Here is a 14,191-nt window from a genome sequence, read left to right on the forward strand (position 1 = left end):
TCAGTAGAGGTGGTACATGAGAGGGGTTTGTGCTGGTCTTCTGTGGGAGGTGCCCATGTGAGGGGTTTGTGTTGGTCTTCTGTGGGAGGTGCTCATTGTTCTCGTTCTCAGGCACACCTGCCCAAAAAAGCCTTACCTGCAGAGTGTGTGGGGGACTGAGCTTGGGATAACTTGTTTAGGCTGCCATTGTTGTTGTGCTGCTTACTGAAGTTAGTTTATGCTGAAGGATGGGGAAGATAAATGGCACCAGCCCCCTCCATTATCTTTGGAAAGGGGAGTTTGTGCCTGCTGCTGACTAGGAAACCATCACATAAGAGCCAACAATCTCCTTTCGTGTGTCCCAGGCATCCCTCGGATCCTTGCCTTTACCCTGTCTGTGTCTGTACATCTGTCCACCTCACAGCATAGTGCATTCCTGCTTTATCCCAGGCAGGCTGGCTGAGTTTTAAAACTCCAAATTTTATGTACCTGGTGTGGTGGGGACCCAAACTGCTCCTTTGGGAGAGGGTCTCACTACATTGGGACTGAGGTAAGTTTTTCCCAGTAGGGAAGTTGCACCAAAGCACAGGGGTGTGGATTTTGAAGTAAATTGCAGCAAAGAACCAGTGTCCAAGTTAGCCACCTTCAGCAGTGTCCTTGTGCCTATGCTTAGGGCTGGCAGAGGCAGCAGTGTCTCTGTGCCTATGCTTAGTGCTGGCAGAGGGTAATGGTATCTGCTGGCTCTTTTATCTCCAGAGAGACAATGCCACCTCTCCCAGATGATCTTCAAGAAGGGGGGAGCATCTCTCCCCATGTGTCCTAGGGGATCCTCAGATCACACCATCTGCTACTGGGCTATCTACCTCCTCCACATGAACATTGCAGTGCCCGCCTGCCTCCACACTGGCCATGCTGTGGACCTCTATATCTCCAGTATTTGAACACTACTAGTTGTAAAAAAGTCACAAAAATCAACTCCTCTTGTTTTCCCAGTCAATGGCTTTCAGGAAGTATTTTCCTTATGCAATCACCTATGTGCTCCTCTCCCTATATCTCTCTCCCTCTCTTTCTTCCCTCTCTCTCTTCTTTCTGTGACCAGGACTCGCTCCTCTCCACAGCACCTATGATCCTTTTCTCCCCAAATCACACCTTTGCACCTTCTACCTTCCATGATGTGGTCTCTACTTCCCCTCTAGTTTTGCAGTTTGTTCTGTGAGTACTCAGATCAATTTATTGGGTATTCGGAATAATGTGAGGTTTATCAATCTGTATTCAAGAGATGAGGGAAGCCTAGAGCCCTCCTACTATTCTGCCATCTTAACTCCTCTACCAGCACACATAAATATTTAGACATCAATAGTTGTTCCTTGCATTTTTTGTTTATTTTAAGGATTTTTCTCATTTTTAAATTTTCATTTAAATTTTCTCCACATTTTTTAAAGTAATATATACCCCAACATGGGACTCCAACTCTCAACCTTGAGATCAAGAGTCACGTGCTCTATGGACTGAGCCAGCCAGGTGCCCCTGGCTCATTTCTATTTTAATGTTTTTTCAGGAGTAGAAATGAGTGATTCATCACTTAAATATAACATCCGCTGCTCATTTCAAGTGCCCTCCTTAATGCCCACTACCTTTTTAGACCACCCCCCCACTAACATCCCTCCAGCAACTCTCAGTTTATTCTCTGTATTTAAGAGTCTCTAATGGTTTCCCTCCCTCTCTATTTTTAACTTATTTTTACTTCCTTTCCCCTATGTTAATCTGGTGTGTTTCTTAAATTCCACATATGAGTAAAATCATATGATATTTGTTTTTCTTTGACTGACTGATTTTGCTTAGCATAATGCACTCTAGTTCCATCTACATTGTTGCAAAAAGCAAAAATTCATTCTTTTTGATCACCAAGTAATACACACACACACACACACACACACACACACACACATACACACACATACACACACATACCATATCTTCTTTATCCATTCATCTGTTGATGGACATTTGGGCTTTTTCCATTATTTGGCTATTGTTGATAGCACTGCTATAAATATTCGGGTACATGTGACCCTTTAAATCAGCATTTTATATCATTTGCATAAATACCTAATAGTTCAATTGCTAGGTTATAGGGTAGCACTATTTTTAATTTTTTGAGGAAACTCCATAATGTTTTCCCGAGTGGCTGCACCAGTTTGCATTCCTACCAGCAGAGCAAAAGTGTTCCCCATTCTCCACATTCTTGCCAACATCTGTTGTTTCCTGAGTTGTTCATTTTAGCCATTCTGACTGGTGCGAGGTGGTATCTCACCATTGTTTTGATTTGTATTTTCCTGCTGATGAGTGATGTTGAGCATTTTCTCACGTGTCTGTTAGCCATATGGATGTCTTCTTTAGAAAACTGTCTGTTCATGTATTTTGCCCATTTCTTCACGGATTATTTAGTTTTTGGCTGTTGAGTCTGATAAGTTGTTTACAGATTTTGGATACTAACCCTTTATCTGATGTGTCATTGACAAATATCTCTCCTATTCCATCGGTTGCCTTTAAGTTTTGTTGATTGTTTCCTTTGCTCCACAGAAGTTTTTATCTTGATGAGGTCTCAATAGTTCACTTTTACTTTTATTTCCCTTACCTCCAGAGACATGTATAGTAGGAAGTTACTGAAGCTGTGGTCAAAGAGGTTGTTGCTTGTTTTCTCTTCTAGGATTTTGAGTTTATTTTTGTGTATGCTATAAGAAAGTTGTCCAGGTTCATTTTTCTGCATGTTTCTGTCTAGTTTTTCCAACCCCATTTGATGAAAATACTGTTGTTGTTGTTGTTTTTCTATTGGATATTCTTTCCTGCTTTGTCAAAGATTAGTTGACCATGCATTTTTGGGTCCATTTATGGGTTCTTTATTCTGTCCCATTGATCTGTGGGTAATTTTTTGTGCCAGTACCATACTACCTTGATTATTACAACTGAAACACACCTAGGATATAATTTCCACAATTTTAAAACCTAATAAGCTATTTATAAACTGAACTGGGTGATCCTGTACATAGAACTTGCTTTCTTACATTTTGGTACTTAAATAACTTTACTAACCTTATGTAATGCCCGGCACAAAACTACAAATATTAGTCCAAGCATTCCTCAGTATGAACTAAATTTATTAGTTTTAAGCAAATCTGTTTAAATAGTGATTTTCTATTTTTAATGTTAATTTAGCAATAAGACTTGTTCTGATATATATTTATTGTGCATTGATATTATGCCCCAGGTACGAAATATTTTTAGGAAATTATCTGCTGATCAAAAATCTTTGTTTCCATACTTTGGCTATTGTTGATAATGTTGCTATAAACATGGGGGTACATGTGTCCCTTTGAAACAGCACACCTGTATCCCTTGGATAAATGCCTAGTAGTGCCATTGCTGGGTTGTAGGGTAGTTCTATTTTTAGTTTTTTGGGGGAACCTCCATACTGTTTTCCAGAGTGGCTGCACCAGCTTGCATTCCCACCAACAATGCAAAAGAGATCCTCTTTCTCCACATCTTCATCCATCGATGGGTGAATGGATAAAGAAGATGTGGTATATGTATACACACACACACACACACACACACACACACACACACACAATGGAGTATTACTCGGCAATCAAAAAGAATGAAATCTTGCCATTTGCAACTACGTGGATGGAACTGGAGGGTATTATGCTAAGTGAAATTAGTCAGAGAAAGACAAAAATCCTATGACTTCACTCATATGAAGACTTTAAGAGACAAAACAGATGAACATAATGGAAGGGAAAAAATAATTTAAAAACAGGGAGGGGGTTAAAACAAAAGAGACTCATAAATATGGAGAACAAACTGAGGGTTACAGGAGAGGTTGTGGGAAGGGGATGGGCTAAATGGGTAAGGGCACTATTGAATTTACTCCTGAAATCATTGTTGCACTATATGCTAACTAATTTGGATGTAAATTTAAAAAAATAAAAAACAAAACAAGTTAAAAATAAAAGAAAAAATATTTGTTTCAATTGTTACTTGACCCTTATTTTTTTAAACAAGATCTTCACCTTTACTTAATTCCTAAAGCTGTTTTTGTAATTTGCTTCATTAGTTTTTTTCTTTACTCTTCTAGCTCGTTCACACTTGTTAGTAAAAATTACTCTGATTTTATTATGAGAAAAAGAATAATGGTTTAGATGGCAGCATAATGCTTACATTTTTTATTTCCCCCAATTAAATGTATAATTTCCAGAGTGGTTGTAACAGTTTGCATTCCCATCAGCAGTGCAAGAGGATTCCACTTTCTTCACATCCTCATCAATACATGTTGTTTTTTGTGTTGTTTATTTTAGCCATTCTCACAGAAGTGAGGTGGTATCTCATTGTAGTTTTTATTTGTATTTTCCTGATAATCAACAATGTTAAGCATCTCTTCATATGTCTGCTTGCCATCTGTGTGTCTTCATTGGAAAAATATCTATTCATGTCTTCTGTCCATTTTTTATTTTTTTTGAGTTTTGAGTTTTACGTGTTTATATATATTGGATACTAACCTTCTTTCAACAAGAAAACAGTATGGAGGTTTTACAAAAAATTAAAATAGAACTACCCTATGATTCAACATTTGCACTACTGGTTATTTACCCAAAGGATACAAAAATAATAAGTCAAAGGTTTGAATACACCCCAATGTTTATAGCAGCATTATCTAAAAACAGTAGTCAAAATGTGGAAATAGCCCAAACATCTATTGACTGATGAATGAATAAAGAAAATGAATTATATACATACAATGAAATATTACACAGCCCTAAAAAATTAAATCTTACCATTTGCAATGATGTGGATGGAGCTAGAGAAAATTATGCTAAGTGAAAGAAGTCAATCAGAAAAAAACTAATACCATAAGATTTCACTCACATGTGGAATTTAATTTAAAAAAATGATCAGAGGGAAAAGAGAGAGAGGCAAAACAGGAAACAGACTCTTAACTATAGAGAACAAACTGCTACCAAAGGGGAGGTGGGTGTAGGAGTGTGTTAAATGGGTGATGGAGATTAAGGAATGCACTTTTGATGCACACCAGATGTTGTATGGAAGCTTTGAATAACTAAATTGTACACCTGAAACGATTACACTGTATATTAAATAAATTAAATTTAAGTAAAATTAAAATTAAAATTTACATTAAATTTAAATAAAAGCTTTAAAAATATAAACATATTTCTTCCAAAAGAACTCTTAAATAAATGTGTTAATGTGTATTTTCTTTGTTTTTATTTTTTATAATTTTCTTTTCATCTTTAGTATTCTAGAAAACTTCCTGATTCTGATGCATTGCCTTACAAGCTTGGACTGGCTGCATACTCTTGGTGTCTCCCCACTTTGCTCGGGCTGATCTAAGAAACAACCACATTCCAGTAAAATATATGTAAAGGCACTGGGAGTGCCAGGAGCCCCCAGAAGACTCTGTTTGTTATGTGTGCGTAAAGTTGATTATGCCTAAAAGACTACTATTATTATTTTGTTGCCAAATGCCCTGCAATTTAACTAAGTGTGGATATGAAGAATGTATGGATGTATATATTTTTCTGCAAAGACCATACAATACTAGGCAACTTGGTTGCAAAGATGACCAAATGGTCTTATATACAAAAGAACAGTTCAGGAACTGACTTTTTAGCAACTATTTTTCTTCCTTAGTTTAAATAAAAAGAATTGCCATATTTCTGGTAAAGATTGAAACAAGAAAATATCTTGTGCCCAATAATTTTTTTAAGGGAACTCATTAAGAATAAAAAATGAGGGACGTGTGGGTGGCTCAGTGAGTTAAGCGTCCGACTTCAGCTCAGTTCATGGTCTCATGACTCGTGAGTTTGAGCCTCGCATCAGGCTTTGTGCTGACAGCTCAGAGCCTGCTGCTTCAGATTCTCTCTCTCTCTCTCTCTCTCTCTCTCTCCCTTTCTGTCCCTCCCCCTCTTGTGTTCTCTCTCTGTCTCTCAAAAGTAAATAAATAAACATTAAAAGTTTTTTTTAAGGAAGAAAAAATGAGTTGTTTTTTGAAGACACATTAGTAATATGTCAAACGCAAAATAATATGGGCATTAAAAGAAATATATTTTCTTAGCAAGTGAAAAATGGTGAAAAATTATACCACCTGCAAATTAAAATAACAAAAAGTGAGCGGACAAGTTGATATTTTTAATGAAGTTTATTTTTAAATAAGTTCTTTTGTGTAAGTTGTATCATTATGAAACTTCCTTTTTGATTTCCAATTTAAAGCAGGAATATTAGTATAAGGTTCAACAAACATTTCATGTAATTGTCAAGATAGTAAATATTTTTGGCTTTGTGGGCCATGCAGTATCTCTCACAACAAAATTCTGACATTGTCGTGCAAAAACACTATAGACAATGTGTAAACACGTGGTTGTGTTTGTTTTAACAAAACATTATTTACAAGTACAGGAAACTATGACCCACAGGCTGTAGTTTGTGGGAAGAAATGGATGACTTAATAGGTTGTAAGAACATTTTAAACTTGGGAAGATACGATAGTTCAATTTTCTCTTTGAAATGTTATCCTAAATTTAATAATAGGTATACCATTACCCATATCAGTGTTACATATCCTTTTCAATGTTGATTAAATCCAGTCTTATGTGTAAAAACTACACAGCTTAATTTTATAGAAAAAAAATTATAAGAGTATGTACCAAAGATCAAGTAGTTTTTTTTATCAGTTCAGCCCAAAGAAGTAGATTTTATTCTATAAACGTTAATGATAAACTAAAAGGCTGATTTACTGATGGTATATTATACTTGAAGCTAAATTATTAAGCAACAATACAGGTATCCTTTTAAAAATCATTATAGATATATAATGAGAGTAAAAATACATGATAATCACAAATATCTTCCTAATTCATTGAGGGGCAATAACTTTGAGAGAAAGTAAAGTAAAATAGAACTTTCCTTTATTGTTATGTAAAGAATACTGTTTGTGTGGGTGTGGACCAAGCCATGTGGAAAAGGTAGAAGGCAACTGTCAGAGACAGAAAGCTTTGTCATACAAAGATCTCTAGTGTGTGGTTGAAGGATCGATTGTTAAATATCACTCTGACAGAACATTCTCACTGATGACATTGCAGGTAAGCCTATGAAGGAGCTAGGAAATATACAGCAGGGATTAATAATGTGAAAGTAAGGAGAAGATATACAACTGATTAATAATGCAAAGGTAAGGGAACTGAGCAGAAAATTCAATAGATCTTTTCTTCTGGAATGTATTTATCATTATCTCTGTGTATATATTTTTTTATTCAAAGAAGCTTAAGACACAATTCATTTCTCTTTCATTATAAAAGGAATTATGGGGCAAGTATGTAAGGGAAAAACATAATTTGCGCACTCCTGACTAGTAATAATATGCAAGACCAAATACAGTCTTCACATGATATGTAAGCAAATATTTCCTGGAAGTCTTTATAATAAAAGAACTAGAATGGTCTTCTTATAGGGAACATGGGAAATATTAACTCCAGAGAAGAGCAAAGATGACCCATTAGACTTTAAGTCTTTTTTTTCAAGTGAACTCCATGTTTTCTCCACCTGCCAGTCTACTTCTGGAGTAATTACAATATCTACTGTCATGAGCAGAAATTCTATGTAAATTATAATCATTTTTAGAAAAAAAAATATTGACTTAAATTTCATCCATTGCCTCTTTATTTATTATCTGTGAAACACTTCAATTGGTTGAATTTAAACTTTTGAATGAGTTCATAATGTACACGGGTAATTCTTTAAGATAAGAGTGTAATAAAATTTGCTCCTGTATCTAGGGCTATTATAAAGACAATTTGAAATTATCCATGATTTGTCCAAGCCTTAAGATCATACTTCATGTTTTTACTACAGTTGCTTTTTACTGACAGAATTCAGAGTACAGTCCTCCTTTCTTTCCTTTAAGTGTCCTTCATTAGATAATATTGAGAAGAAAAAAATATATTTTAGTACATGGTCTCAGGGGTTAAATAAAAAAGGATAAAGATCTTTTCAAATAAGTCTACTGTCCATAAGATATGCACAAAATGCAATAATTTGATACTAAAGCAGTTGAAAAAATTTATTTCTTTTTATGTTTTGATAAAAATATGAAAAAGATTAATATCTCTGACATGTTCATACAAGTCTCAATCTATATGTCAAGTGGTTTACGTAATATACAAGTATATTGTAGGTGGAAGATTAACTGCTATAGCCTACAAATATTCATTTTGATATATAAGAATCTAATAAAGAATTTTATGTATCATGCTATTCATCCACATATTAACATCTATGTGATATTTAGCAAAATAATGAAGCACTAGAGATTCTTTCATTTAACTTGTTATTCTTTTTAGCCAATACAAGAACATACATATTATAATATTCATTTGGAACACGAATATTTATGCTTGAGACATGCATCAAGCAAGAAGAATAAAAATTACTGATGTAGATGAAAGGTACAAAAATGTTGACTCTAGCTTTAAATAAGATTTCTCTAATTTCTTTTTCTTTGTGAAAGTGGCAACAGCTTAAGCACCTCCGCTGCCTTGTTGTTCAATATCCACTATTGCCCATCTGCCTTTTTGGTTAGTATGATACTCCAAGTGGGAATTTTATCTCATTAATCATGTTATATCACAGGGATTCGCACGCGTGCGTGCGCACATACACACACACACAAAATCTTCATGCTTCACAGCAGACACCTACTGCCCAGTAAGACAAGTGAATAAATATAATAGGATATAATATCTTAACAATAATTAAAGGTCATCTGGTATAAAGCTGTGTGAAAAAATTGCTTAGATTGTTTTAACCAATTTGCACTCTATCTGCATAATGAGAAATATGAAACGCTCTAGCCATTCAATTTGCTATTATTTTGTCACAGCCCAGAAATGTGATTATTCAAAACTCATGCAAAAATTGTGTTTTAAATAGCACATAATCACATTTAATTGTACATACAACATAGTTAATGAAATAAAACTATGAAATTGCAATACTTTCTTTTTGTATTTACTTTTGCATGCATTTTTCTATAAGACAATCATAAACTTAGAAGAAAAAAACAAATTCAACTGTACCAAAACCAAAGTTATGATAATATATTTATATCTTGACAAATGACACTTAGCATCTTTTTCATGTGAAGTTCAATAATTTATAGACTACAGTCCAAATTGAAACCATAAGAAGACTTATTAACTTAGTATTAATCATCTTGGATACTGGAGGCCACCAGGAATGAGAACAGAGATCCCATGATTTTTCTATTGGTGTTTCACAGATATTGCATCTATGAGATATAGTTAGTGATTTTTAACTCTAGTAACGGTAGAGTAATTCACAGCTGACTAGCAACTGCCTTCATTTTCTCTTATACATTTCATGTCTTATTAAACCTGACTGTGGCCATGAGTCATTGAATGTTCTCACTATATTCAAGTGCTAACATTATCAACCAAATCCAGACATAAGTGTAAGTATAAAGACTTATATACAAAGTATTCAAAGTATAATTTATGCCCTATTAATTAGCACTTTCTGGAAATTGGAGTAATATGAGGCATACTATGGTATTTTTTTATGTGATATAGTAAGTTGCATATGTGCTGATTCAAAAGTATTATGGGAGGAAAAATGACTATGCATTGGTCTTAAAAATGTTCAAAATATCTGACAAAACCTGTAACACCTGTACAAGTAATGTAAATATACCCTATAGTGTGGTCAGTTCCCAGTCCCAAATGAGCATGCATACATACACATGCATGCGTGTGAGCACACACACACACACACACACACACACACACACACACACTGTAGTAGGCAGAATTTTAAGATAAACCCAAGATACCCACTCTCCAGTTATACACAACATGTGCAATATACTCCCCTTGAGTGTGGGTGGGAACAGGAAGTCATGGGGTATCATTCCAATGATTGTGTTATATACTCGTATTGAAAGAGATTTTTGAGCATGTCATTATTGATTCTAATCAGTTGACTTTGAATTAGTCAGAAGCAAATTACCTTGGGTGTGTTAAACCTAATCAGGTGAACTCACGAAAGAGAGAAGAAGCAGATGCTTTCTAGTTGGTCTTGTAGAAGACTGCCACTTTGTTGTGAAGGTCATGTGTCAGGGAGCAACATGAATCTTATAGAAGCTAAGGGCCCTAGTCCTACAACCAGAAAGAAAGAAATTCTGCCAACAACCAGTGGACTCAGAAGATGATTCCAAGCCTCAGATGAGATAACGGCCTCAGTCAACACTTGGATGCAGCATAATGAGATCCTGACAGAGGACCCAGCCAAACAATTCCCAGACAACTGACCTACAGAAAGTAACAAAGTTGTGCTGTATTAGTGTCCTGAGATTATAGTTTTCTATTATGCAGCAATATAAAACTAACACACATATGCACACACAGACTTTTATGATGAGGTTTTTGTACTTATACCTAATATACTACTGGGTATCTCTGTTTGTTAGCTATCTTAATCTTTAAATAGTTATGGCTGAAGAGCATTGGCACATTGTAAATGCTGCTTATTCTTATACATCTCTAGAATTCTTCCCCTGGTCAACACAATTTAGTTTGAATCCAAGAAAGGCAAGGCCAAAAAGGAAAGCCAATAAACTAATAGTTTTTGTCTGGTTTGGTTTGTTTATATTACGCGTTTGGTTTTTTTTTTTTTTTTTTTTTTGTGAATTGGGGGATAAATCATATACAGGAATCACTAGAATACAATATCACTTTGATTTTTACAAAATTATACATTAATGTCATTTTATGGGCCTTTATTATCTCAAAGAATTTATTGTACATTTTACTAGCACACATGAAAGATGTCTAAAATATCTGTCAGGTACTTTGCACATTTTTATTCAGATGATATATGGCTTTTTTGTTTTTGAATTGTATGAGTTTCTTATATATTTTGGATATTAACTGCTTATTTGATTTTGGCGTGCAAATATCTTCTCCCATTAGGAGGTTGTCTTTTCATTTTGTTGATTTTCCCATTTACCATGGAAAGCTTCTAATATGATGTAGTTCCATTGTATATTTTCGTTTTTGTTGCCTGAGATTTTGATGTCATATCCAAAAATCCTGGCAAAGACCAATGTCAAAGAGAATTTTCCTTATGCTTTTTTCCAGGAGTTTCACAATCCCGGGTCTTACATTTAAGCCTTTAACTAATTTTGAGCTGATTTTAATTTATAATGTAAGATAAGGACACAATCATCCTTTTGAATGCAAATATTCAGATTTAAAACAGCTTTTTTTTTCATTGTTATTACCATTAGGTTTTTCTAAACCATATTACAGTTATAGCAGTCTATTTTAATCAGATTATAACTTAATTTTCAATGCATACAAAAGTGTACACTTTTACTTCTCCAAACACATAAACACATAAAACAAATAATGTGACTCTACATCTGTTTATATGGTGTATCTATTAACAAATTAATGTAGATATAGCTATATTAATGTTTTTGTCTTTTAGCTTTAATTTTTTTAATTTTTTTAATGTTTATTCATTTTTGAGAGACAGAGAGAGACAGAGCATGAGCGGGGAAGGGTCAGAGAGAGGGAAACACAGAATCTGAAGGAGGCTCCAGGCTCTGAGCTGTCAGCACAGAGCCCCATGCGGGGCTCGAACTCACGAACTGTGAGATCATGACCTGAGCCGAAGTCGGACGCTCAACCAACTGAGCCACCCCGGCGCCCCTGTTTTTTAACTTTTAAATTAGCATTAAAAGTGACACATTCACCATCAGTTCAGTTCTAGAAAAGTCTGAATTTCACTGAATACTTATCTTTACTGGTGAGTTTTATAGGGGCAGAGAGAATTCCACTGGGAGTGCAGAGCCTGACATGGGGCTCAAACTTCCAAACCGTGAAATCAATCTGAGCCAAAATCAAGAGTCGGACACTTAACCAACTGTGCCACCCAGGTGCCATCCATCCCTTAAGCATTTCTTGTAAAACAGGCAAGTGGTGACAAATTTCCTCAGTTTTTGTTTGTTTGTTTGTTTTTTTCTGGGAAAGTCTATCTTTCTTTAATTTCCAAAGGACATATTTTCTGGGTGTAGTATTTTTGGTTAGCAGATTTTTTTTCCAGCTCTTTGAAAGAATAATTACCCCACTCTCTCCTGACTTACAAGGTTTCTCCTGAGATCTTCACTGATAGTCTGTGACAAGTTACTTTGCTCTTGCTGCTTTCAAAACTCTGTTTTTGTCTGAAAATTTGATTAAAATGTGTTTTGGTAAAGATCTCTTTGATCAGCACTTTTGGAGTTCTTTAGGATTCATGGATTTCTATCTTCATTTTCCTCTCCAGATTTGCAAAGTCATTATTTATTTAAATAAGTTTTCTTCCCATTTCTCTTTTTCAGCTCCTTCTGCAACTTTCATAATGTCCCATAGGCTTTCTTCACTTTTTACTTTTTGGGGTGTGTGTGTGTGTGTGTGTGTGTGTGATTGTACCAAGCATTGCCATATTTTATGACCTCCATGTACAAACTAGGCAAATGAAATTCCCATTTAAAACAAATTGTGCATGGCAGCAGTTAAGAAGCAGTGGATCCAGTCAGTCTTGTTCTAAAGCTGCTTTCTATTTCACCATTCTGCCTTTGTAGAAGTTTATAATCTATAAATACTAATCAAAGATTTCTTTTTTCTTTTATTTTTTGGTATTGAGGTATACTTGACATACATTATACTTTATGCTTTAGTCACTACAAGTATACCTACCATCTGTCACAATACAATTCCACTAAGATACCATTGATTATATCCCTATGCTGTAATTTTTATCCCTGTGACTTATTCATTCCATAAATGAGAGCCTGTATCGCCCACTCCCTTTCACTCATTTTGCCCATGCTCTTACCAACCTCTCCTCTGGCAACTATCAGATTGTTCTCTGTAACTGTGTGCCTGTTTCTGCTTTTTTGTTTGTATGTTTGTTTATTGAGTTGTTTTGTTTTTTAAGATTCCATATACAAATGGGATCATACAGTATTTACCCTTCAGTATCTGACTTATTTTACTTAGTATAGTACCCTATATGTCTACCAATATTTTCACAAATAACAAGATTTCATTATTTTATTTTATTTTATTTTATTTATTTATTTTTTAATATATGAAATTTATTGTCAAATTGGTTTCCATACAACACCCAGTGCTCATCCCAAAAGGTGCCCTCCTCAATACCCATCATCCACCCTCCCCTCCCTCCCACCACCGATCAACCCTCAGTTTGTTCTCAGTTTTTTTTTGTTTTGTTTTGTTTTTGTTTTTTTTTTTTTGTTATTTTTTTTATTTTATTTTTATTTTTTAATATATGAAATTTACTGTCAAATTGGTTTCCATACAACACCCAGTGCTCATCCCAAAAGGTGCCTTCCTCAATACCCATCACCCACCCTGCCCTCCCTCCCACCCCCCATCAACCCTCAGTTTGTTCTCAGTTTTTAACAGTCTCTTATGCTTTGGCTCTCTCCCACTCTAACCTCTTTTTTTTTTTTCCTTCCCCTCCCCCATGGGTTTCTGTTACGTTTCTCAGGATCCACATAAGAGTGAAACCATATGGTATCTGTCTTTCTCTGTATGGCTTATTTCACTTAGCATCACACTCTCCAGTTCCATCCACGTTGCTACAAAAGGCCATATTTCATTTTTTCTCAGTGCCACGTAGTATTCCATTGTGTATATAAACCACAATTTCTTTATCCATTCATCAGTTGATGGACATTTAGGCTCTTTCCATAATTTGGCTATTGTTGAGAGTGCCGCTATAAACATTGGGGTACAAGTGCCCCTATGCATCAGTACTCCTGTATCCCTTGGGTAAATTCCTAGCAGTGCTATTGCTGGGTCATAGGGTAGGTCTATTTTTAATTTTCTGAGGAACCTCCACACTGCTTTCCAGAGCGGCTGCACCAATTTGCATTCCCACCAACAGTGCAAGAGCATTCCCGTTTCTCCACATCCTCTCCAGCATCTATAGTCTCCTGATTTGTTCATTTTGGCCACTCTGACTGGCGTGAGGTGATATCTGAGTGTGGTTTTGATTTGTATTTCCCTGATAAGGAGCGACGTTGAACACCTTTTCATGTGCCTGTTGGCCA

The sequence above is a fragment of the Panthera onca genome, chromosome X, assembly GCF_046562875.1.
Source record: "Panthera onca isolate mPanOnc1 chromosome X, mPanOnc1 haplotype 2, whole genome shotgun sequence".
Taxonomy (NCBI): domain Eukaryota; kingdom Metazoa; phylum Chordata; class Mammalia; order Carnivora; family Felidae; genus Panthera; species Panthera onca.